Here is a 24,689-nt window from a genome sequence, read left to right as displayed (position 1 = left end):
CGGTTTCCCCATGGTCGATCTCGCTTAGAGCAACCAGCACTTGCACCGCCTCAATGGGTGAGCCGTGGGTATGTTGCGTGGTTCAGCAACTAACAGCTGTATGTCCCCGGCGCTCCTGGTCCGCTCGTCTGGAAGGTTCCACTGCAGCTGCGGCAAGGCATGCGCTAGCATGGCGTAACCCCACGCGGATGTCCGGGTCCACCACAAAAGAGCAGTGCCAGTAGCAGCCGGCACTGCACTAGTTATTAGCCTTTGCTGTTCGATCTCAATTGTCGGCTCCTAGCTTGATCTAGGCAGGAGCCACCACGTCCACCACCTTTTTGTGCCCAGCCACTAGATTCCTCGTGTGCCCGGGGAATTGGGGCAGGGTTCTCCTGTAGGCCTAGGGCTCCGGGTCCAGGCTCCAACGTGTAGTTAGGACTTATGTCCCACGCTGGCCCCCTGGTAGAATGAGTGCGATCTCCGCTAAGGGCGTTCTTCCAGTCTTGCCATGGCCCTCTTGAGCCCAACCTTGCACCGTTCAAGACCTCTCTTCTCGCGCCGCTATCAGCTGGGCCCCGCACCGCCGCCAGGCGGGTACTCTCAAGTCTTCTCCCAAGTATCTGGAGTGGTTCCCCCGCTGACTCCTGGCCTTAGGTGCTAGGGTTCCTCGTGCTGGCGGGCCGCAAGTGTTCCGCCGGCCGTCTGGCTCTCCGGGCGCTATGCTCCCCCAGCAGTCTCCCTAGTGTCTACTTGACCCCTCTCAGCCCCTGTGGGGCCCCCAAGGGACGTCCTCCACTGCGCCAGTGGGGGGAGCACACTCCGCCGTCTGGGCAACACCCGCAGCTGCAATCCCTTTCTTTACTCATCAGCCACCGGTGCTCTGTCCCATCCACGTAGGTCTCCTTGCTCCAGTGTATTCCACGCTGTCTGTCTGTCCGCGCTGCCCGGGACCAGCGCTGATTGAACTTGGGGCAGCGCACCGCAGCTGGTCACCCGCTCTCAGCCCCTCCTCCGCTACTCAGTGCTCTCCTCAGAGAGCGGCCATGGCTCCGGGGGAGGGAAGGGGGCATCAACTAGGTCCCCTGCGTGTCGCGGCACAGCCCGCAGTGACGGCCTCCCCGGCCGCACCTTCATACCGCTTTGTAGGTCGGAGGGGTCTCCGAACGTCTCTATTGGTGTCCACCTCTCCAGGTGAGGCCACAGCCGCCTGCCATCACGTCAATCAGCGCAGCCCTGCCCGATCCACAGCGAGCCGTCGCGGGCGCCATCTTGGGTGCGCCTTTCAGGCACCGGCAGTCCATAGCAGGGCCCCAGCAGATCACCGGGCCGTCCGCCCGCTCCGATTTTTGGTCTCAGGGAGGGCCGTCCCTTCCTCTATCGCTGTGCGGGAGGTGAGGGCCCAAGCGCCGGTTGAACTGGATAAATGGGGGCTCGGTTGCGGAGCTCCCCGTTCAGGTAGCCACCTTCACCAGCAGCAAGCCATGCCCCCCCAACTTTCTGACATTCATAGTTGAAGGTTTATAGTTCGTAATCAACATTGGGCATTGGTTTAAACTTGAGATTTAATATTTGTTTATTCTGACAGTATGTGACTTCTTCTTCAGTTTGCAGCACTTTCATTATGACTTCTTTTACACCATCACCAGCAATATTTATGAGATCTTTTTGGTATCAGTCTCTTCAAGTGCATCAAGGAAATCATCAAATGTCTTTATCCAGGCAGTCCATCAATCGCCAATATTCACCTTTTTGATGGTATCAAATGGTGGTGGTGGTTTCAGGAAAGCTGCAGAGTTGTAGCCATTTCACGGAGTGGCTAACATTGGGGGTGGAGCTCTCTCTGACTCCCTCTACTGTTCTCTAAAGCCTTGAGATGACTGGCCTCTGGATCATCTTTGATGTCTTTTGTATTGTCACCAGTTTGGTTATCACAACTCCGGGGCTTTGCCTGGAATACTGCGCCTGGTGCTGAGGTCATACTCACATTCACAGTTTACCCAGGTTGTGGTGAGTAAATTACTTTTATTCTTTGGCGTTTCTTTGCATATTCTTTGTCTTTGCAATTGGTGATTATCAATAGCCGCTCTTTGCAAACCTGGTTGTCTCTGCCGTCAGTGTTAACACTTCCGATTACATATGACTGTATCTTGCGTAGCAGCGCAGTACTTTTATACACGCTCTGACAAGCGGGTTATCGGTCGCCAATCTGTATATTTCTTTGCAATGCTTTCATGTGTTCAACTTCTCTACAGCAGCTGGATTTGGGCTTTAACTCCTCATACATTAAGCATCAGTTCTGTACTTTGACTGCAACCCATGTGGCATGCACGAGCAGTTTGCTTGTAGCCACGGCAAACTCTTAGGAGAGAGCACTATCGATCTTTGGGTTACTTATCCCATCCTCGTTGCCAGTTGTAGCACCCTCCCCAGCTTGGATACCGGGTAATGACCACATCTTTATTCATCAGTTTGCCACTACAAACTCGACATTCTAAACCAGTCTTTATTTCATTGTGTTCTAACACTTGCATCACAGGTCTATCAAGATTATCAAGAGTCAAAAGGGTTCCATCATTTCTAATAAGAAAGACACTACACTTTAGTTTTTGGGTTCTGGTTTCTGACAGGCACCATCTCAGGAGGAGGCCTTTGACGGAATAGTCGTTCAATGGGTCAATCGTCACACCACTATTTAAAGCCAGCAGTGAGTATTTGCGCATTGGGCATGCTGAAGGTGAACCAAAGGCAAACCCATCTGTGCCCGTCAGTATTCTGGAAGCACTGGATGATGGACTTGGGCTTGTTTTTTTACCACATATTTGTTATGTTACGAATTGCTAAAACTAAAGAATAAAAAGATCAGTGACCCTCCAAAGGGTCTTTTGAATAATTTGAGCAAGCAATATTCACATCAGAGCTCCGAGGAAAAAAGCAGTCCCGAAAAAGCTCACCAGGGTATGATCCTGTATTGCCATTCACTTAATAAACATGCAGAAGCAGTTGTTTTTCTCCTGAAAACTTAACCCCTTCCTTGCTGCCGTCGGCCATTGGCCGACGGCAGCCTTACCTCCCCAGTGCTGCCGTCGGCCAATGGCCGATGCGGCCCCGCCCGTTTTGTGGAAGTGCCGCACTGCGGGAAAATCGGGGCCGCAGTAAACGGGTTAAACTCTAGAGATACAGACCCTCAGTTACAAGAGGCCTGTGCCACCAGAGCGTTACTTTTTATGATGATCTGGTGGCGCAGGGCTCTCAATCACATCTATGAAGCAATGCAAAGCCACCCTGCGTAGCTTTGCATGGCCTTATAGATATGGAGTAAGGCGAGGCAGTGATTTAAGCTGCCTTGCCTTACTCTGCCCCAACAAGGCATTCCGTGGGTGTTGCTGTGGGTGTTCCCTCATAACACCCATGGAATTTGACACTGCCCCAGATTTACAACATCACGTAAACCTGGGTCAGTGCCAAAAATGTAAGCCTCCCCAGACCATGCTTACCTAATAGAATTGTTTAAATTTCTCATAGTTTTTTCCTACTTCCATGTGTTTTGAATTCTGCAGCACACATAGAACAAAGAAAACGCCTCTTGTAATTGCTTTTGTGCAGGAAGGGGCCCCTTTTGCCCCAAAATCATCATGCTAACAACACAGACACCCTTGCACCATGTTGCAAGTGTGTCTGTGTTGGCGCTTGTCTGCAAATTGTGCCCCAGTGCTGGCTAAAAGGATAGGAATGCACCTTATCTTGTAAATGCAGTGCATTCCTCCCTTTTGAATTGACATAGGGCAGCACAGTAAAATGATTTGTGGGGCTGCCCTACTCCAATTTTCACCTCCCAGGGCATTGTGCAGGTTTCAGCTCTGCATTAGCTTATAATTCCATGAAATCCAATAACCTTTGTGTGCTAGGAGATTTTAATATAAAATGGGATGAAAAAGGGTGTGGTGAAACTCTAGCTGCAGTATTCTCTATCTGCTTTAAAAATGGAGCAACATGTGACGTTGCCCTCTCATGAAAAAGGACAGAGGATCGACCTTATCTTTACTACTAGTGAAACTATGTCTGTGAGTCCACCTGTTAAAATGGTTGGATCGGACCACTGTAGAACTCTGTTTGATTTGCTTTTTTGTTTAAGTGTTCACCAATATGCTAAATAGTTAGACTGACAGAAGGCAGAACATGGTCTAAAATAGCAAGCCTTAATCTGACCGAAGTACTCAATAGAACCTCCTCCTATGAACAGTCCAGATAGAGAATACCGATAACAAGTGGTTGAAAGCATTAGACACCATTGCACCTGTTACAGTTAGATCTACATGAAGACTTCCGTCCGCTCATTGATACTGCAGGGAGTTGGCCATGAAAAAATAAGATGTAAAAAATGTGAAAGGGTTTGGAGATTAAGGGCCAGATGTAGGTAAATACTATTTACCTATTCTTAAATACTGAGTTTTACCGATAGGAATGAATGGCAATTACCGAATAGGTAAATAACGATTCGGTAAAAGGGGGAAAACATTGAAGGGTGGCAGTGTGTCACTTTGACACCCTGTTGCACCCCTCAATTGGGTATGGGTTCACATGTTGCAGACATAGATGCCCTAAGGGCATGTATGCCTGCAACATGGCACTGAAGCAATTTGCATAAAATTGCTTTTTGTTTTTTTTTCGTTATTTACTACCAACTTGTAGTTGGTGGTAAATAACGAATCCTAACAAGGGATAAACACTCATTTAAGTGCTCCCTACATTAGGAATTCGGTAATTTACCGAATCGGTATTTAAGAAATCGGTAATTTACTGATTCCTTAAATTACCGATTCGGGAAATTACTGAATCCTTAATTTCGGCCACTACATCAGAAAAGCTGCCGTAACGGCCGAAATTCGTTAATTTCGGACGTAACTGACCGGTAATAGCCTTCCTACATCTGGCCCAAAATGAATTGGATACTGATAAAGCAATACATAAACTGGAATTAAAAAGGTATAAACATTTTGTAAAGGTGATAAGAAAAGTTACTTCTCAGCAGCAATCTAGCCGCAAAACGTTCTGACAGGTCAGTGTGAAAATGAGTAAAAATAGGTGCTTTCCAGCCTTCTCTGGCTCAGAACTTGATAGTTCTGACCCCTTATGTGAAGAGTTTTCATCTTTCTTTCGGTACAAGATTGATAAAATTACTACTGATTTAATTGGACGCAAATACAGGGTGGGTAGAGAATTGATCCAATGGAGGTCAACCTCTCTATTAGCTGGTTTTGAACAGAGACATCATAGTACATGCTCGAATGTTAACAGTTAAATTCTGCTCTCCATTGGATCCTTGTCCAGCCTCATGTTTCCATATCGGAGTGGATTTGCTTGCATTAGTATTAACTGAATTACAAAACCAAGCAATCATTACTGCTATATGTCCACAATTATGGAAGGAAGCTTAACTTCTCCCCATTTTAAAGAACACAAATGCCAATCCTGAGCACCTCTGTATCTATAGGCCCAATTCACGCCTGCCTTACCGAGCCAAAATAATGGAAAAGGAATTCAACAGAGAATTGGTCAAACATATAGAAATAATAACTTACTAGACAAAGCTCAGTTTGGGTCAAGGTCCCATTACAGTAGAGACACTGCCCTTGTAACTGTGTCAGGTGACATAAGGAACCTACTGGATAGGGGTCATAGTGCAGCACTGATCTGGATGTTAGTGCTGCTTTTGACACCGTTTCTCACCTAATTCCGATAATGAGACTAAAAGCGTTGGGAATTAGAGGAAATGCCTCGCATTGGCTCTCCTCTTTTTTAACAAATCAAACCCAGACAGTAAGGAAAACAGACAGTTTAAATGTTAATTGATACTTGTATAGCGCACTCCTCACCCGCAAGGGTCTCAAGGCGCTTGTACGAATACCGCTGTGGAACCCATCCTGGCTTTCCCTGTGAGGCGTCCACTCCTGGGCACCCCCAAGGTGGAGGCCAGGCATCCTTAGCGTTGTGGGGGCCGTTGTGGAGATTAAGCAAGCTTTTGCCCAGAGTTGCAGAGTGGGACTCCATGATTGGAATAGGCACCGAGGCGAGAATTATCAGGTCCGTGGAATTTTGAGCCCAAGACCCGCCGAGGCGGGGAATTGAACCCTGGTCCCGGGCTAGACACCTCTGCATCAGGGTCTGCCACTCTAATCATTGAGCCACACTTCTCCAAACATACAGAGTGCCACAGGGTTCTATTCTAAGGGGGAGATTTAACAAATCTCCCCTTAACGCAGCCTCCTGCGAGGCTGCGCTGTGTTGAGCGACAGGGAGGGAGCAGGACAGCGCCATATCTTCAAAGATATGGCTCTCTCCTACCCTTTCCCTTGCGCTGGCACTGATTATAGCTGCTGTGCGTCACGCACACACCTTAGCGCCATAGCGCTAGAGTGTGTGAGACTAGCATAGGCTTTGTACAGGAAGGGTACCCATCCTGTACAAAATACTATTCTAGACACAAAGGAAAGTGGTGGTTGTACAAGCTTTATTCGAGATTATTTCTCATAAAAGCACAGCATAAAATTGAACATTACAGAATAAAAAACATGACATTTAACAGATACAAATTCATATAGGCAATCTGTGCAGCTCATACAATATCGACATGAAAAGATTTACATATGACAAAATAGTTTTAAATTTTTAGACAATTAAAAAGAAAAACCTGATTAACTGATCCCCCCCCAGAGATCGTCGCCTGATTGCCCAAGCCCACCCCAAGTATTTAGCTACCCCAGTAACTATCGATTCCTGAGTTGTTGTGCACAAAATTCTTAATGCCACTGCGCTGTCCCGCGTCCCCAGGTTTTTGCATACAGGTGTAAGCCATACTCTCCTAGGTGATGAGTAGGCTTTACATACAAATAGAAAATGGCCTACACTCTCCACAGCTGTTTCACATACTGGGCATAACCTATTAGTCGACCTTTGCCAACCTGCCGTTAGTTTTCTTAGGGGAATAGAACCGGATCTTAGCTGGAAGACTAGCTTCCTATCCATTGGTACCGTAATAGTATCCCAGTAATTTTCTAGGATAGGACAAATTTTTGTCTCCAGGAAGCGACCCGCCATAGAGTCAGACCTAACGTCTTTCAGCAGATTGCCGCCCACCCAATCCCAATATTGTGATTTGAGGGCTTCCTTGCTTGGGAAGGCTTCTTCCACTGGGTTTTTCCAAAGATTGGAAAACCCCAGGTTAATTAACATGGCCCTAAGATTTTTAAGCCATTTTATCTTGTGGAAGTTGTCTTCCTTAATTATCCACAAGAAACCCTCTGCATATTGTCTAATCTCTGGAGTTGTCCAAAGACGTCTCCAGTAGAGAACAGGGCGCAATCGCGCTCTATCGCTAATTGGGCGTCTACCCAACTCCAGGAACAATGGTATTAGGGGGGTGCTCTGTGGAAGGCCTGTAATCCCTCTGAGGAACTTGTTCTCAGATGTCTGTAGGGCCGCAAGATTATCCCAAGCCCATAACTCCGCACCATATAAGGTGGCACCTAAGACCTTTGCATCATACACTATAAGTGCGGGTTTAATCGGTTTTGTCTTGGATTTCCGGTGTTCTCCCCTCAATGCACCTGAAAGCTGTTGGTGTTTTATGGCCACTTTTTCCAAATGATGCGACCAGCCAGGGCCCTCTGCTATCTGTACCCCTAAATATGTGAACTCATTAACAGTATCTAACTTGCTATTATTCAGGGTTACCTTGGGATAGATTTTACGGCGTGGGGTAAAGGCCATTAGTTTCGTTTTCCCCACATTTACTTCTAGGCCATGCTCTTTGCAAAAAATATCGAAAATATTTAATGCGCGTTGTAGCCCTGCAGGGGGTTTTGACAAGATCAGGGTATCGTCAGCGAACATCAGGATCGGGACCCTGACGTCCGCTAACGAAGGAGCGTCTACGCTTGCTTCCAACATTCGCTTGACAATCCCATTAATAAATAATGAGAAGAGTAAGGGAGCCATGGCACAGCCTTGTCGGACCCCCCTTTCCACGGGGAAGTCCGGGGTTGACTCGCCATTCCCACCCCACTGAACTCTTGCGAAATTGGATTCATGTAGACGCATAATTAGGGTGAGCAAATCAACAGGAATTCCCAGCTTTTGCAAGACCAACCATAGCTTAAACCTGGGGACTAAATCAAATGCCGCCCGTAGGTCGTCAAACGCGACATACAGGCAGCCTCTTCCTAGTAAAACCGTCTTCCACCGCAGTATGGTAAAGCGGAAAACCTGGTCAATGGTGCTGGTTGCTCGCCTGAATCCAGCCTGATATGGGGAAAGGGCGTTGTTGTCGTCGACCCAGTCCATAAGCTGGTTTGTAACCATTCTCCCCACTACTTTTTGCATGGTTGCTATTAGGCTTATGGGCCTATAGTTGGCAGGGAGTGAACGATCTCCCTTCTTGTGAATGGGAATAATAATTGCTCCTTTCCAAAGCTCGGGGACCACCCCCCCCTTGGCTAGGGCGTTTGCTACTAAGAAGATATACCTCACCCATCTCGTCATATCATACTTGAAGATATCCGGGGGTATCCCGTCTAACGCTGGTGCTCTCCCACATTTCACGGAACTAATCGCGATTTCTACTTCTTTGGGGGAGAACAAATTGTCAATAGCATAGACAGGCGTTATGCCCTCCCCTACCCCGGGGTGCATGACTTCGGCATATTGTGGTCTGAAGTACTCAACCCAGGCATCTTCAGCTACATTATTGTCAGGCTTTGCCGGGCCACCTCCTCTACCCCACTTGATAATTTTCCAAAAGATCCTGGAGTCCTTGTTACTAGAAGCCTCTTTTAACTCGGCCCAGTGGTCTTCATCCCATTTCCTTTTAGCTTGGAAAATGGCCAATTTGTACAATTTCCTTGTCTCTTTAATTGCAGCACTGTCCCTATTCCTAATAGCTTGTCCCAGTTCCAATCGTGCGGATCTACATTGGCGATTGAACCACCTTCCAACATCCTGGGTTTTCCTCCCTTTCTTACTCTTAGTCAAAAAGCATGGTTTCAGGAGGGAAAATAACTTGTTGTGGATGTCTGTGATATCCCATCCCTAGCCCCTGGAGCTATGGGATCTACCGCCTCCATAGCGGAAATTGCGTTATCCACCTCACGGTTGATATAGGTCATAGTTTCCTCGTTAGCCAATACCCTTGGCCATTTTAACCTACGTTCGTCGTTGCTCATGACTGGGATCTGATCGTTCCTTAGGTGCAAGTTTCCCGCTCCGACATTCCACCACCTATGGGTCACACAAAGGGGGTTATGATCACTTTCTACTCTAGGCTTAATAGCCATATCAATAACCCCCTGCCACAGCTGGAGACTACATATTATATAATCAATTCTGCTTCTGCTGTTGCCGTTGTCAAAGGTGCAACTGCCCTCCTTGTCCCCTGGGGTTCTCCCATTCAGTGCTCTTAGACCATATTCCATACAAATAGCATTTAATAATAGGATGTCTTTTGTCCACCGTGGGACAAGGTTTAAACATAAAGATGGTACTCCCCAAAGATTGTCCTCATCCTTCCCTAAGGGATCATTTGTACAGTCTAAAGGTTCAAAAGTCCTGTTAAGATCCCCGGCTATTATTACCCTACTATCTTGGGACTTGGTCTCTAAGGAGGCAGACAGCAGCTCCAGGGTGGAAGAATTGGTTGTATTACTGCCTCTTACATAAACGTTATACAGATCCATTGACGAACCCTTAAGATAAACGTTATACAGATCCATTGACGAACCCTTACGAAGGAAAGTTATTTCCCACTTTGTATGCCTGCTGCACAGTGCAGTACGCTTGCAAAGTCAGAGAAGGAAGGAGAAATTAAAGTATTTCTCCTTCCTTGCGCATGGTTTAAAAAGGCGCAGTTTTCTCATGGTAAAACCAACCTACTTGTTTTAGTAAATTGAGTTTAGCGTGAGAAACCTTGGGTGGTTGCATGGGAACGCCCATGCTCCACCCTTGGTACGCCCCCATGGTGTAAAGTAACGCGAAGCAGTGCAATGTGCTGCTTCGCATTACTTTTACCTTATTTCCAGCGCTAAACCTGTTTGTATATTACAAAAATATAATTGTGTTGTTTGCCGTCACTTTTGTGACACAAACACAGTGCAAAAGCTTAGTAAATCCCCCCCCTAAGTCTCACAATATTTAATGTATGTATTGCGCCGTTAAAATTAAATTTGCCAAAATTAAAATGGAAATTTGGGTTGTCATTCATATCCTATGCAGATGATACACAGATTGTATTATCAATAGCCGAGGAACCTAATTCGGCAATACATTGTCATAACTGCATCCAAGAAGTTAAGAAATAGATGAATACAAATGCACTTGAACTAAATAGTGATAAAACTGAATTACTGTGATTTGGTCCCTTATCTATGACAACAATATTGGTGGCCTGGAGATCTGGATGTTGCACCAATGTTGGCTCGCATAGCAGAAAGTCTGGGAGTGAAAATAGATTCTGATTGAAATAAGCAGGTATCTTTCATGTCAGCATCATGTTGTTTCCATTTAAAATAACTACACAAATAAGACCCACCATGCAGTAGTCAGACACTGTTTTTATCCTGCTTGGACTATGGTAATGCTCTATATCTAGGACTTACCGTTAACACATTGTCGGGACTCAAACAAGTGCAAAATTGGACTGCAAAGCTCATAACAGAAAGGAAACAAGCATTTACAATGCAATAGGTCTCGCATCAGGAAAGTTTGAGCTATTGGTATTGTAAATGACACATTTTTTATTTATGTGTTGGTTTTGGAAATAGGGAAATTAATAGCTTTGTCATTTACAATGCCAATAGTTTTAACTTTCGCAAATGTGACACCTATAGCATTTGTAATGCAATATGTGTGGTATTTGCGTGACTTAGAACACGCCTCCATCACTGATGCTTCAAGTTACACAACCCGGAATCAGACTTTAGCTGTGATCGCACCCTCCAGACCAGGGTGTGATGCACCGGAACACTCCCAACAGCGCTGCGAGGCCATCCTCATGGCACACTAGGAGCTGGGAAAAACTAACACAGCACTCACTGGGGGATGCCAGGATGAGAGCAGGTCTCCCAGTGACGCACCTGGTACATTACCCAGTAGAACTATTCCCTCAAATCAGTAGTAGTAAAACCAACTATACAGTGCCGAACACAGACAACTGTACACAACGGACAGGCTAATAATGGATTCGGACGAGGAACAGGAGGGAAAACAGTGTGTACAGAAGGTAAGTGCATGAAAGGCCTCGTGGGATAGCACCCCGGCTTCGGACGTCACTACTTCTCATAGTGCTACCCCTAACCTTCCCTCAACCCGCTCATTAATACAAACACTGGCAGAGAGCAGCCAGCTTACCGTACTGGAAGCTGAGGCGTGAGAGCAGCTCCTGAGTGGCCCCCGCCAGGCACAGCGTGTCTAGAGCGGGGATCAGCCAGCCCCGTGTTGCCCCCATGCCCCCGGCTTCGGCCGTGCTGTGCGAGTCCTCACCGCCTTCCCTCGGACGGTCCTGGTGGGCAAGTCCTCACCGCCTTCCCTTGGACGGTCCTGGTGGGCAAAATCAAAGTCACAGGGGCAGTCCGAGCCTGGAGAAGCGAGCTCCGTGTGCCGGCGCCGCTGAAAGCTGATCTTGCGGCGACCCGGAAGCTCTTGCCCGGCCGGCCAATCCGCTCGCGGCCGGGCAAGGAAGTCCCGCCTCCCGAGGTCCGCGAGCTGCGAGCTGCGAGCTTCCGGCGCATGGAGCGCCCTGCCGTCCGGGGTAGCCCGGGTCCCCAGGAGGGGGCCGGGGAGAAGGAGGAGTGTGGCGCCTGTTGCGGGGCTCCTCTGACCTGAGGGAGCCCCGATTTAGAGGATGAGACGCGCCGCGCCGTGAGGAGCCCCGCCGGAAGAGCGCAGTCGGTGAGTGGGGCCCAGGGCTGATGTGAAGTGCGTGCGTGCCTGTGTGTATGCCTGGGGGGGTGGGGGGTGGGGGGGGAGTGTGTGCGCGCGTGTGTGCGTGTGTGCGCGAGGGAATGTGTGTGCGCATGCGTGACTGTGTGTGATTGAGAGAGAATGCGAGGTAGGGGATAGTGTGCCTGTATGTGTGCCTGTATGTGTGCCGTATGCCTGCGTGTGCATGCGCGCGCCTGTGTGTGTGTGTGTGCGTGCGTGCGTGCATGCAGAGGGGTGGGGGCTGCCTGTGTCTGTGTGAGAGCCAGGGCTTGCACCGCGCATGCGCAGCTATCAGACGCTCGCTCCCGAGGTGAAATCCGACCTCGTCAAAGCGCGCGTCTGGTAGCTGTCCACTCTCCTAAATACCGGCAACATAAGTTGTCGAGCTGATGCATTCATGCTTCGCATGAATGCCACATCAGCTCGACCTAAAAATATAGGGGCATATTACCAAGCATTAGCGATAATTATCGCTATTGCTTGGTTAGCGATAAAAATTTATCGCTGAGCTGCGACGATTTTTATCTCAGATAAACCTTGCTATTAGCAAGGTTTATCTCTGAAACGATAAAAATCGGCTGAAATGCATGAATATCGCTGTAAAGTCAGCGATATTCATGCATTACCGAGCGAATGCTCTTAGCCATGTTATCCACCTCCCATTGGATAACATGGCTAAGAACTGCTCAGGGCAGGTGTTAGCTTTTTGAGATATTCGCGCTTAGCGCAAATAACTCCAAAAGTTGGTAATAGGAGATAGCGATGTTAGCGACTGTTTCCAGTCGCTAACATCTTGGCACGCCCACTTTGCATGTCATTAGTGATACATTTCTCTGACATGCAAAGCGGGGCCCAAGATGGTCGCTATCTCCTACTAGCTGTCGCTAACTGGTGTTAGCGACAGCTAGGTAATAGGGAGATAATTTTATCTCCGGTTTCTTGGCTTTTAAAGCCAAAAAAGCGGATATAAATCCCTTGATAATATGCCCCATAATTCTGCTTCAGCCTCCTTGAAGGGGTTACACTGGATACCAATAAGCCGAGAATACTCTTCAAATCAGCCTGTTTATCTCACTGAGCGGGCCCTATTACTATCTCTGAGAAATAACAGCATTATATTCCAAGGAGGACACTGAGATCGGGAGAAGCTTTACTCCTTACTACTCCTAAACTAAAGAGGACGTGTGTAGATCATATTCTGTGCTGGCTCCAAAGCAATGGACCAGGCTCCTCATCTCCCTCAGGACTGAAATAAATCACTGGGAATTCAATAAACTGCTGGAAATGTATCTGTTTCAATAGGGCATAATCTCTCACTCCAATTAAATAGTGAAACGTATTTGTTTCATTAGGGCAAAATTTTGCACTCCAATTAAATAGTGTCAGGAAATCCTTTTAAGGTGTGCAGTTCACGCTTTATAAATATCCATCATCAGCATCATCATCATCATCTTTTAATTTGGATTCTTCCACATTGGAAGGTGGCTTGAATAATAGCTTAGATCATTCAAAGTTATTACCTTTATCAAGGTTTCTCGATTTCTTTGAAGATTGGGATACTTTATTAAGGGTACATTGTTTGCTTCAAGTCTTTCCGAAGATAAACACTCTGTTTTTTTTGGGAAGGTTAGCGGTTGTTCTGGTTCTCATACAACAACTGCATCTGTTAGTCTCACACAATTGTTCACTGTTTATCTGTGAATTGGAAATCAGGCATCGCTTAGTCATCGCACTCATTAACGAAAAGTGTTGATTTTTCTTCATGCTATTCTGGGCATTGATCCCACATCAAACAAATGATTGACTGAAATGCCTCATGATTTTGTTAAAGAAATAATATGGAAGAGATAATTGAATATTATCCGGAAGTAATGTGTTCTTTTGTAACATTGACATCTTGGTAGTTTTTATTTTTTCCACAATTGTCATTGATAGACTTTGTCAGCTGCTACATAATTTCCCTAGGTAGCCTAAAGTTTAAGAAAGGTATCTGCAAACATTTAATTAGAAATGTGTGTGATCCCTTGTCCCCAGATGACTGAAAGAATGCTTACAATAGTGGTTGTAAGAAACTGTGAGATGTAGCCCGTTCTCACAACTCTACATACTCTTAAATGTCTTGATGTTGGCTCACCAAAGTTGGGTCAAGACCGTTTTCAATCCACTCAAACTTTTTATCCTTGGAAGACGTGCCACCTTCTTTCTTCCTATGGGGGTATTCCTTGGTGGTATCACCATGGTCCTGCCCTCAACCCATGCTGGTAAAATCCATGACTGCACTTGCTGATCACAGAATTGCATCTGATCTCATTACACAAGCTCCAGTACAGCTTTGACTGACGGGTGTCATGAGATGCCAGCACAATAACCTCTTTTCATCTGAGAATACCCTATGTTTTTTGTAGCAAGTTAGTGGATATCTGTCCATGCATCCAGATCATTTAGAATGGTGGTAGGCCACTATAGCAGTTCTTCCAATAACACTTTTCATTAACGCCCTTAACAAACGTCCAACAGAAAACAGACAGTATGCCTCTTATGCTTCCAACACCGACCATATGCAATACAGTTATATTTTAACTTCCAATACACACAATACTTACCATCATTTTGAACCACTCTAACAGCCAGCATACAAGTTTACACAAAATCCCCTTACATACACCTGAAGTAGGCTAAATATACCTTATACTGTTATCACAGTGACCAAAGCCACAACTACCACCAAAGAAAAAGTCACAAACAGATAGTCATATTACACAGACTTTCAGACAAAAATGCCTGAAAGCACATTTAACAACATTGTTAAGCACGCACCAGACATGCTTCACACTAACTAAATAACTGAGCTGACGCTATCTATATATGATCATAAGGCTTTCAGTGCTGTATTGTTTGGGTTTCTGGTACACGGCTGCCCACTACTTTACACAGTATGTTGGACAGAACACCTGACATATATCTAAAACAGCCTTATACTTAACTAACACAGTGTCCCCTACAGCACATAATACCAAGAATCACCAAACAATCATGCAACAATACACATGAGCCAGACCGCAACACACGTATCCAGTACAATTCGGTGATGCCATATTGTTACCACTTAAGTTCAACAGCACTAACCACTGAACAATGCATATTACTTAATAATGTCCAGATATACCTATAACACCTCTAACACAATAGAAAATGCTAGACAGCTCTCCTGATAACCACAAACACACTACCTGGGCTCGAAGCTTAAACAACCCACTAACACTTTCCTCATATCACACCAACGTAAGTGTTAGGGAAATTCAGTACATGGTGGTTTAAACATGCTAAGTTATCCACAACATTGCACACACACAACATTGCGCCAACGCTATGTAATTAACTAGCAATGCCAGTCACAACTGTTTCTCTATATCACTTGAGTGTGTCATTCTTCTAAGCACCGAGCACAGTCACTTTTACAGCTCACAATACATTATGATTAATGGTTGGATGGAAATGTGTATACATATAAGATTATTTAATCATAAAAAATAATGACTAATTGATTCCATGAAATGTTGTTGTTGCTGGGAACCATTGTTCTTTTTTCTTTATATTTACCAGGCATGGAGTATACCGCCTAGTCTGAGTTTTCCACTTGAAAATGAGGCATAACGTGCAGAAATGGTATATAAATGATGCATGTTTTGCCTTTATATGGAACTCTTCCTCCCGAAAATATTTAGAAGGCTTAGACCACTGGGATCATCATGAGAAATCTGCGAACATATCACAATTATCGCAGAACACGTAATTCCATTCTCGTGTAATCTCCTTCTTGCACAAGAAACGAAATGTATCCCTGTATCTCTGTATTTGCAGTCAGAGCTTTGCTGTTCACATAAACAAATTTGACCCATTAATAACAATTAACCATAAAAAGCAAAATTTTGACAAACGCAACGAAAATCAATGAAATTCAATAGGTCGATGAAAAAGGGTGAGGGTGTCAAGACTTTGAAAAAGCGTGGTGCCATACAAATAGTAGAGGTTTTCTACACAAATGCTGATAATATTACAACATTTAAGTATTAGCATTGTGTATAGGTCTGGCATTGGCTGCTAGCCTTTCTACTTTGACAATGCTCACTTTGGTTGCCATGGGTTTTATAATTCCCTTTTGTTGGAGAAGCAGAAAGTTCTGTAGGGATGAGCGGAAAGAAGTCCTTATTGGTGGACCTGACTGTCCAGGCAATAGTGCTTTGTGTAGGTATGGAGGGACGCCCACAGGGCTGCTTGGCCTATTTCTAGGACAGGGACACTGCATGCCAATTCAGGGGTAGCAACTTTGGCCCTGGTAGAATGAGCACACAGCCATTCCAGAGGCTGATTTTTGGTTAATGCGTACCAAATCCTAATGCTGAGCATGATCCATCAGGACATGGCTATCTTCAGCCCTGCCTTGCTGTTTTTCGCTCCAGAGAACCCCACAAAGAGCTGATCATCCACCCAGTGTTCCCTGGAACAATCAATGTAAAAGATGAGCGCTCTTTTGGAAATCAAGCAATTGAGCCTTTCCTCCCAGTTAGAGGAGTCTTGTGGATCATTGAATTCCGAAAGGGTGATAGATTAACTGAGGTGGAACAGTATCACAAATTTTGGCAGAAACTATGCTCATCTCAGCAGACCCAGATTGTCTGGGAAGATGGTGGTGTATAGTGGGTTGACACAAAGAGCTTGAAGCGCACTCATGGGCCATCCCAGGGTGATGGCGATGAGGAACACAGTCTTAATACTAAGGAGCCGTAAGGGAGAGCTGCGAAGTGGCTTGAATGGAGGGCACATCAAATAAGTGAGGACCAGATTGAGTTCCCATTGGGCATTACAAAGGGCGAAGGAGGAAACATATGTTGGTTCCCTTTCAAAAATTGCATCTCAACTTGTTACTTAAAAGACAAGGGCTGATCTGGCAACTATAAGAAGACCAAAATGGCCAAAAGATATCCCTCAGCCATGTCCAAAGGAAAGCCTTGCAGAGCAAGAGACAAAGCAAACAATGGAGCGTCAGATAACCTTTGGGGGAGGTCAATCTGGCATGTGCCCCACCATACTACCAATGTGTCCCAATAGCAGGCATATAAATTTAGTAGAGGGATGCCTGGCTGCCAAGATGACATCAACCACCTCCGGAGAAAGGTGTTCAGCTGTTGTCACTCAATCTCCAAGCATGCAGGTGGAGATTGCTAAGGACCGTGTGCAAAACGTAGCTTTTTTACTGCAACAGCAGATCCTGCCAGAGGGGCAGCTTGGTCGGAGGAAATATGCTCAAGTCCAGAAGTTCTGGATACCATACTCCCCATGATCAATACGGAGCAAATAGGATGAGTTAGACCTGGTCGGTCCTGATCTTTTTGAGACTTCAGGGCAGGAGTGGTAATGGTGGAAAAGCATACAGGAGTCCTGAGTTCCACTTGAGACCCAATAAGCCTCTGAACTAGAGACACCTTGGAAACTCCAACACACATAGACATTGATATTTCGCATTCTCTATGGTGGTGAATAGATCGAGCCAAGGTACTCCCTATTCATGGAAGAGGTCTCACGCCACCTCTGAGTGTAATTACTGCTCAATATCCTAGTATACAAAGAACCTGCTAGGTTGTCTGCCACCAGGAAAATTCACTCGCTAAAAACTTTGCTGCTGTTTGTCCCTCGCTGGAGCCCTAATCACCGCCAAAAGCTACAGGAGTAGCCAACTGACCTTCACCTGCTGTTGCTGGAGCGGCTGGGACGCCGGAAACACCGCGTGGCCGCAGAGGAGGGAGAGGCGCCGGCCCCGGGACTGCGAGGACCAGCATGCACCATCTCTAGCTGGTCCTCTTCCCGTGAGAGCCGCGCCCCCTCCCAGTGCCACACCCCCAGCCAAGCCCATAACATCTCGCGGCACCCGCTTCGCGGGTGCCACTCGCTAAAAACGTTGCTGCTGTTTGTCCCTCGCTGGAGCCCTAATCACCGCCAAAAGCTACAGGAGTAGCCAACTGACCTTCACCTGCTGTTGCTGGAGCGGCTGGGACGCCGGAAACACCGCGTGGCCGCAGAGGAGGGAGAGGCGCCGGCCCCGGGACTGCGAGGACCAGCATGCACCATCTCTAGCTGGTCCTCTTCCCGTGAGAGCCGCGCCCCCTCCCAGTGCCACACCCCCAGCCAAGCCCATAACATCTCGCGGCACCCGCTTCGCGGGTGCCACTCGCTAAAAACTTTGCTGCAGTTTGTCCCTCGCTGGAGCCCTAATCACCGCCAAAAGCTACAGGAGTAGCCAACTGACCTTCACCTGCTGTTGCTGGAGCGGCTGGGACGCCGGAAACACCGCGTGGCTGCAGAGGAGGGAGAGGCGCCGGCCCCGGGACTGCGAGGACCAGCATGCACCATCTCTAGCTGGTCCTCTTCCCGTGAGAGCCGCGCCCCCTCCCAGTGCCACACCCCCAGCCAAGCCCATAACATCTCGCGGCACCCGCTTCGCGGGTGCCACTCGCTAAAAACTTTGCTGCTGTTTGTCCCTCGCTGGAGCCCTAATCACCGCCAAAAGCTACAGGAGTAGCCAACTGACCTTCACCTGCTGTTGCTGGAGCGGCTGGGACGCCGGAAACACCGCGTGGCCGCAGAGGAGGGAGAGGCGCCGGCCCCGGGACTGCGAGGACCAGCATGCACCATCTCTAGCTGGTCCTCTTCCCGTGAGAGCCGCGCCCCCTCCCAGTGCCACACCCCCAGCCAAGCCCATAACATCTCGCGGCACCCGCTTCGGGGGTGCCACTCGCTAAAAACTTTGCTGCTGTTTGTCCCTCGCTGGAGCCCTAATCACCGCCAAAAGCTACAGGAGTAGCCAACTGACCTTCACCTGCTGTTGCTGGAGCGGCTGGGACGCCGGAAACACCGCGTGGCCGCAGAGGAGGGAGAGGCGCCGGCCCCGGGACTGCGAGGACCAGCATGCACCATCTCTAGCTGGTCCTCTTCCCGTGAGAGCCGCGCCCCCTCCCAGTGCCACACCCCCAGCCAAGCCCATAACATCTCGCGGCACCCGCTTCGCGGGTGCCACTCGCTAAAAACTTTGCTGCTGTTTGTCCCTCGCTGGAGCCCTAATCACCGCCAAAAGCTACAGGAGTAGCCAACTGACCTTCACCTGCTGTTGCTGGAGCGGCTGGGACGCCGGAAACACCGCGTGGCCGCAGAGGAGGGAGAGGCGCCGGCCCCGGGACTGCGAGGACCAGCATGCACCATCTCTAGCTGGTCCTCTTCCCGTGAGAGCCGCGCCCCCTCCCAGTGCCACACCCCCAGCCAAGCCCATAACATCTCGCGGCACCCGCTTCGCGGGTGCCACTCGCTAAAAACTTTGCTGCTGTTTGTCCCTCGCTGGAGCCCTAATCACCGCCAAAAGCTACAGGAGTAGCCAACTGACCTTCACCTGCTGTTGCTGGAGCGGCTGGGACGCCGGAAACACCGCGTGGCCGCAGAGGAGGGAGAGGCGCCGGCCCCGGGACTGCGAGGACCAGCATGCACCATCTCTAGCTGGTCCTCTTCCCGTGAGAGCCGCGCCCCCTCCCAGTGCCACACCCCCACAATCCCTTAAATCCTATAAAGCACTCCGGGAACGCGCGTCGCGGGACGCGCGCGGGACGCAGCCCGGGGCGAAGCCCGGGCCAAGGGCGGGCCCGTTGTTGCCCGTTAGTGCCCGATAGAGACCGGACCGGGCCACCTCTCTTTGAACAACGTCCCAGCAACAAACAAACAATTATGCCGCCTAAAACAAGAAGTGCCTCCAAACCCAAATCCAAACACGCTCAGGAGGTAGCACAGGTAACAGGCCCTATTGACTTATTTATATCACGGGTCAATGAGACGATAAACCAAAGTATAGCTCTAATGGAGAAGAGAGTTTCAATGGACCTTATTAGTGCTAACGCGAAGCGATCATCACTAGGCGCAATAGCAAATGCCGCCTCTCCAATTAATTTATACACCCAAAACAGTTCTCTTCCTGTGACTCTCCCCGCCTCAGATTCAAACACCGTTCCATCAGTAGTTGACCTGTCGGTCACGCACTCAGAGTCGGATCCCTCAATATCAATGGACGACCTGGAAGCAACTCCCGACCTAGCTGGTTGTCAAACCGAAGGAGATATCCGATCCATCGATAACTCAACCCAGCAAGGCGAGAGAGAAGGGGCAATACCGAAAACTCGACCACCAATTAATGAAGGAACACACAGTTCTCTCTGCCAGGAACTTAAAACGACTGATCCAAACTCCTCAACCTCAAACAGTATACTACATATCTCTGATTTAACTCTTCCCCACAAGGCAATTCCAAATGATAACACACTGGAGCAATGTAAAACCTGTAGAATCACCTCACAAGTTCTCACCACAACCAAGGACTTACTCTACCAGTATTTAAAGCCTATTCAATTAAGTATTAGAAATCTTGAAGCTCAATTAACAATAATCTCGGCCACCCTCCTAGATACGAATACTCGGATTGACGTAAGGGGTCAACGTAACATCTCGCACCCACCAAAAAAGAAAAACCAAACATACGTACAGAAAACAGTTAGTCATCCAAACACAACATCTTCAGTACAAAAGACTTTAAAACAACCGTCCACCATACCCAAATCCACCGTAAGCACGCCCGTTTCCCAACAGGGGAAACCACCCCATCCAAAAGTACAGCAAATAATAACTGCAGGCAAGGCCACGGCAAGCACCCCAGGTCCTTCAGCCAAACCAGATTCTAGTAGATCCACCACAGAAAAGCCTGACCCTCAGCCATCGACCCCATCGCTTCCTCAAAAAACACCCAAGAACACACCCAAGAACACATCCAAAATCACGCCGAAAAAACCTCCCACAGCTAGACGCCCCGCTCACATGCCTCCGGAAGCTACTCCCTACACAATAGTTTTAACAGGAGTACCTGAGCTAACAGATGACACCCCAGAAACTGCATGGTCACTTAAGAACAAGACCATGCAGTGGCTTAGCATAAACAGACCCCTTGAATCCCATCTCTCGGGAGGGATCACTACAGCCCGTAGGGTAGCCTGGATAGGCAAAACAAAGAAGACAATACGCGGTGATTGCATCATCGTAACATGTAGAGATCCCGCAACCGTAAACCACATTTGTGCTTGGCCCCAACTCGATAAAAAAGGGGGAATAGACGCCCGCCACCTCTCCTTTTTCTATCCCCCAGCGAAACAACATCGCAATTTTCCACCATGGGAATGGCACCACTATCCCAAAGATCACTCTAAAGATCTACGAAATCAGGACCCTTGGTGTCAAACACCATGGAGCCAGAGGGAGTACCCATGCGATTATCTAGATAGGGGGGGACCAAGAGGTAGATATGTTGAACGCCAAATACCTTATTGGCAGGATAGACCTTATCAAGCATATGAAGGATGGCAGGGCTTCCCGACCCAAAACCGATTTGAGTGCCTTGAAATGGTCGACTGACCATCTACGGTCAAATCTAACCACCACAACGTTGACTCCGTACACCAACCTGTTTCCGATAAGTATCCGACACCATTACTAGAGTCACCCTACACACCAGAGTCATCATTGACTCAATTAAATAAATTCTCGACCCGCTCCCACCTAGCAGAAGCAGATACCAGCCAAAGATTAAACATCGAGCCTGATACAACTATCGAAACTCACACCACCATGATAACAATACCTGCCAACAAGGAAATCAAAGAGGTCATGAGCATAGGCATAGCCTACTGGAACGTAGCAGGTCTAACGGAAAAAATATCATGCCCCCTATGGCTGAATACAGCAAGGAGCCACCAAATCTTGTGCCTACAAGAGACCTGGCGTACATCCCCTCTCCATTTAGCGGGCTATAAGACATTTTTTACTAAAGCTACGCCAAGCACCATGGGAAGACCAAAAGGCGGGCTCATGATCTACCTTTCCAACACCTTACCACTTACAGTAAAACTAACAAAAGAAACACCCACTTACCAAATCATCCAATTTACTCATCAGACGGCAGCATCAAGAAATCTATTTATAATCATAAACTATTATAATAACACAGGCACCCTGGAATGCTGCTCTTACCTAGATGAAATGGTAGCACACATATCTTCAATACAAAACGCGAACTTAAATACGACAATAAACTACATCTGGGGAGGCGGTTTTAATCAAACAATATGCCCAAATCACGAAAGTGGAATCTGCGGTCTACAGACCGAATCCGGAAATCCCATCCCACACTTTGCACACACTCCGAGTGGAAACAAGCTCAACGAAACTCTCTTCACCCTGGACCTAGATTTTGCCAACGAACTAGTTGACCCGGCCCAGAAATTTCTACCTACTTTCCATGGGCGCGGCTGTATGTCAACTATTGACTTCATCTTAGCCTCAAATACCTGTAAAGGATCACTAAAAAACTATAAAGTAGGGTCCAGCCCGATTAGCGACCATTACCCCTTGAGTATGGACCTCCTCATGGGAAAAGCGGGTCCCTCTACAACAAAAGTTAGCTCTCTTGACCAACAATCACTAACATTAAAGAAGAAGAATGGGTATGTCATTAAATGGTCAAAGATTGACCCCGAAATTTCCTCACAAAGGATACTTGTAAAAACGCAACCATGGATAAGAGACTGTTTGTCCGCAGAGGCCTCCCCTGAATTAATTATCAACTCCTTTCACAATATCCAAGGAGCAATAAGGGACGAGCTATTTAAACACACTGCAAACAAACCAAAACCTCCAACGAGGAGATGGTTTGACTCCGACTGCAGAAAGGCCCTCACGTCCCTTAAAGAAGCCCTTCGACAGAAACCCAGAGACGCCCAAGAAATCTCACACCGGAGGAAAGAGTATAACAATTCCCGGAAAACACGAAGGCGCCAGATAAAGCAAGACCTATGGTGTCAACTTCATGAGAGTGCATTAAAAAAAGACAGCACCACATTCTGGCAGACCATCAGATCACCCCTTCTAGACAATACCACAGATCCACACCATCTAGATGTGGCAATAACTGAGAACGACTGGGTCCATCACTTTACGAAAATTTTTGGTTCACTAACTGACCTCCCTCAAACCGAAGATCAAGCACAAGCAGAGAACAATTTCCATCCCATTAATCTACGCTTTACTGTAAATGAGGTTAGTAAGGCTCTCAAAGCGTCAAAAACCGGCAAGGCTCCCGGCCCAGACGGGGTACCCATGGACTTGTTTTTATACAACAGCGAGCACTGGTCACTAATAATTACCCGGGTAATGACAGCAGTTACCGAAATTGGACTTCTTCCATCGTGGTCTACTTCCACCCTCCTGCCAATATTTAAGAAAGGAGATCGTAATGATCCCGCGTGCTACCGGCCGATCTCCCTTCTGGATTCCACGGGCAAGATTGCAGGTCGACTACTCCTGGACCGACTACAATCTTGGGCCCAGGAGAACAGTATCATCACAGACCTGCAATACGGTTTCCAGAAGGGGCTCGGGACGGTGGATCAGGCCTTAAACCTGACCCTCCTGGCCGGAAAATACGCCCGTGCGAAAGGAGGAAAAATCTATCTGGTCTACGTAGACCTGAGCGCGGCTTTCGACTGCGTTCAGCATGCCAAGCTGTGGGAGACCATGATAAACCTCGGAGTGGATCCATCCATATTAGCTTTCCTTAGGGAACTCTACACCAACGCGGAAGGCCGAGTTCGTTACGGTATTGCAGGCGAACTATCACGCCCCTTTAAAATAACACGAGGAGTAAGACAAGGGTGCGTACTGGCTCCCTTCCTGTTCAACCTGTACACTAATGGGATTGAACAAGCAATGCTGGAAGGGAGCCAGGACCTTCCGCAGATAGCACGCCGCCCAATACCCATCCTCCTGTACGCCGACGACTCGGTCATCCTGGCCCGGACAGCTAATCAACTTCAGCGGCAGCTGAATAAATACGTGGCATTTATGGATTCCCTGGGACTGAAAGTAAATATTAAAAAAACATTTACAATGACCATCGGACCAAAACATGGATCCTCCAAACCCATGTATATCAACAAAAACAGGCTGGAAAAAACAACGGTATACCCCTACTTGGGTATACTTGTGGATGATACAATGACTTGGCGTAAGGCAATCGAAACTAGAAATCTCAATTTCCGCCGAGCAGTATCGGCATTAAGTGCCTTCTCCAGAAAACTTGGCAAACCAGCTCCATCGGAATTGCTAACAATATACTACGCAAAATGCCACAGCGTGGCCACCTACGGAGCAGGCATTTGGGGCTACGGAAACATAGACCAACTCCAGGTAACGGAGAACGCTTTTATCAAATATGTACTAGCCCTTCCCCAAAGCTCCCCGATCTTTGCAGCACATCGGGAGCTAGGGATGGAATATGTGACAGACACCATACGATGCCAGCCTCTTATACTCTGGCACCGCATATGGTGCAATCCTGAGAGTCACATAACGCGTTCCCTCATCACCGAATGCCTTGGCCTAGCCCACTGGAGGAAAATACCCTGGCTTAATTACATCCACAAACTTCTCCAAGACCTTGATCGGGAGCAATACTTTTTCGATCCACCATCAATAGAGGACATCTCAAAAAAAAAGCTGAAAGAACTCTGCATGGGCCACCTAAGAGAACTCCGCCATCAGGCCGAGATAGTTAAAACACAAAATGAAAAAATTTGCTCACTACAGTCAGAGAAGTTACT

This window comes from Lissotriton vulgaris, chromosome 11 (genome assembly GCF_964263255.1).
Source record: "Lissotriton vulgaris chromosome 11, aLisVul1.2, whole genome shotgun sequence".
NCBI lineage: Eukaryota > Metazoa > Chordata > Amphibia > Caudata > Salamandridae > Lissotriton > Lissotriton vulgaris.
The sequence above is the reverse complement of the archived record's forward strand: the minus strand, read 5'-3'. Positions refer to the sequence as shown.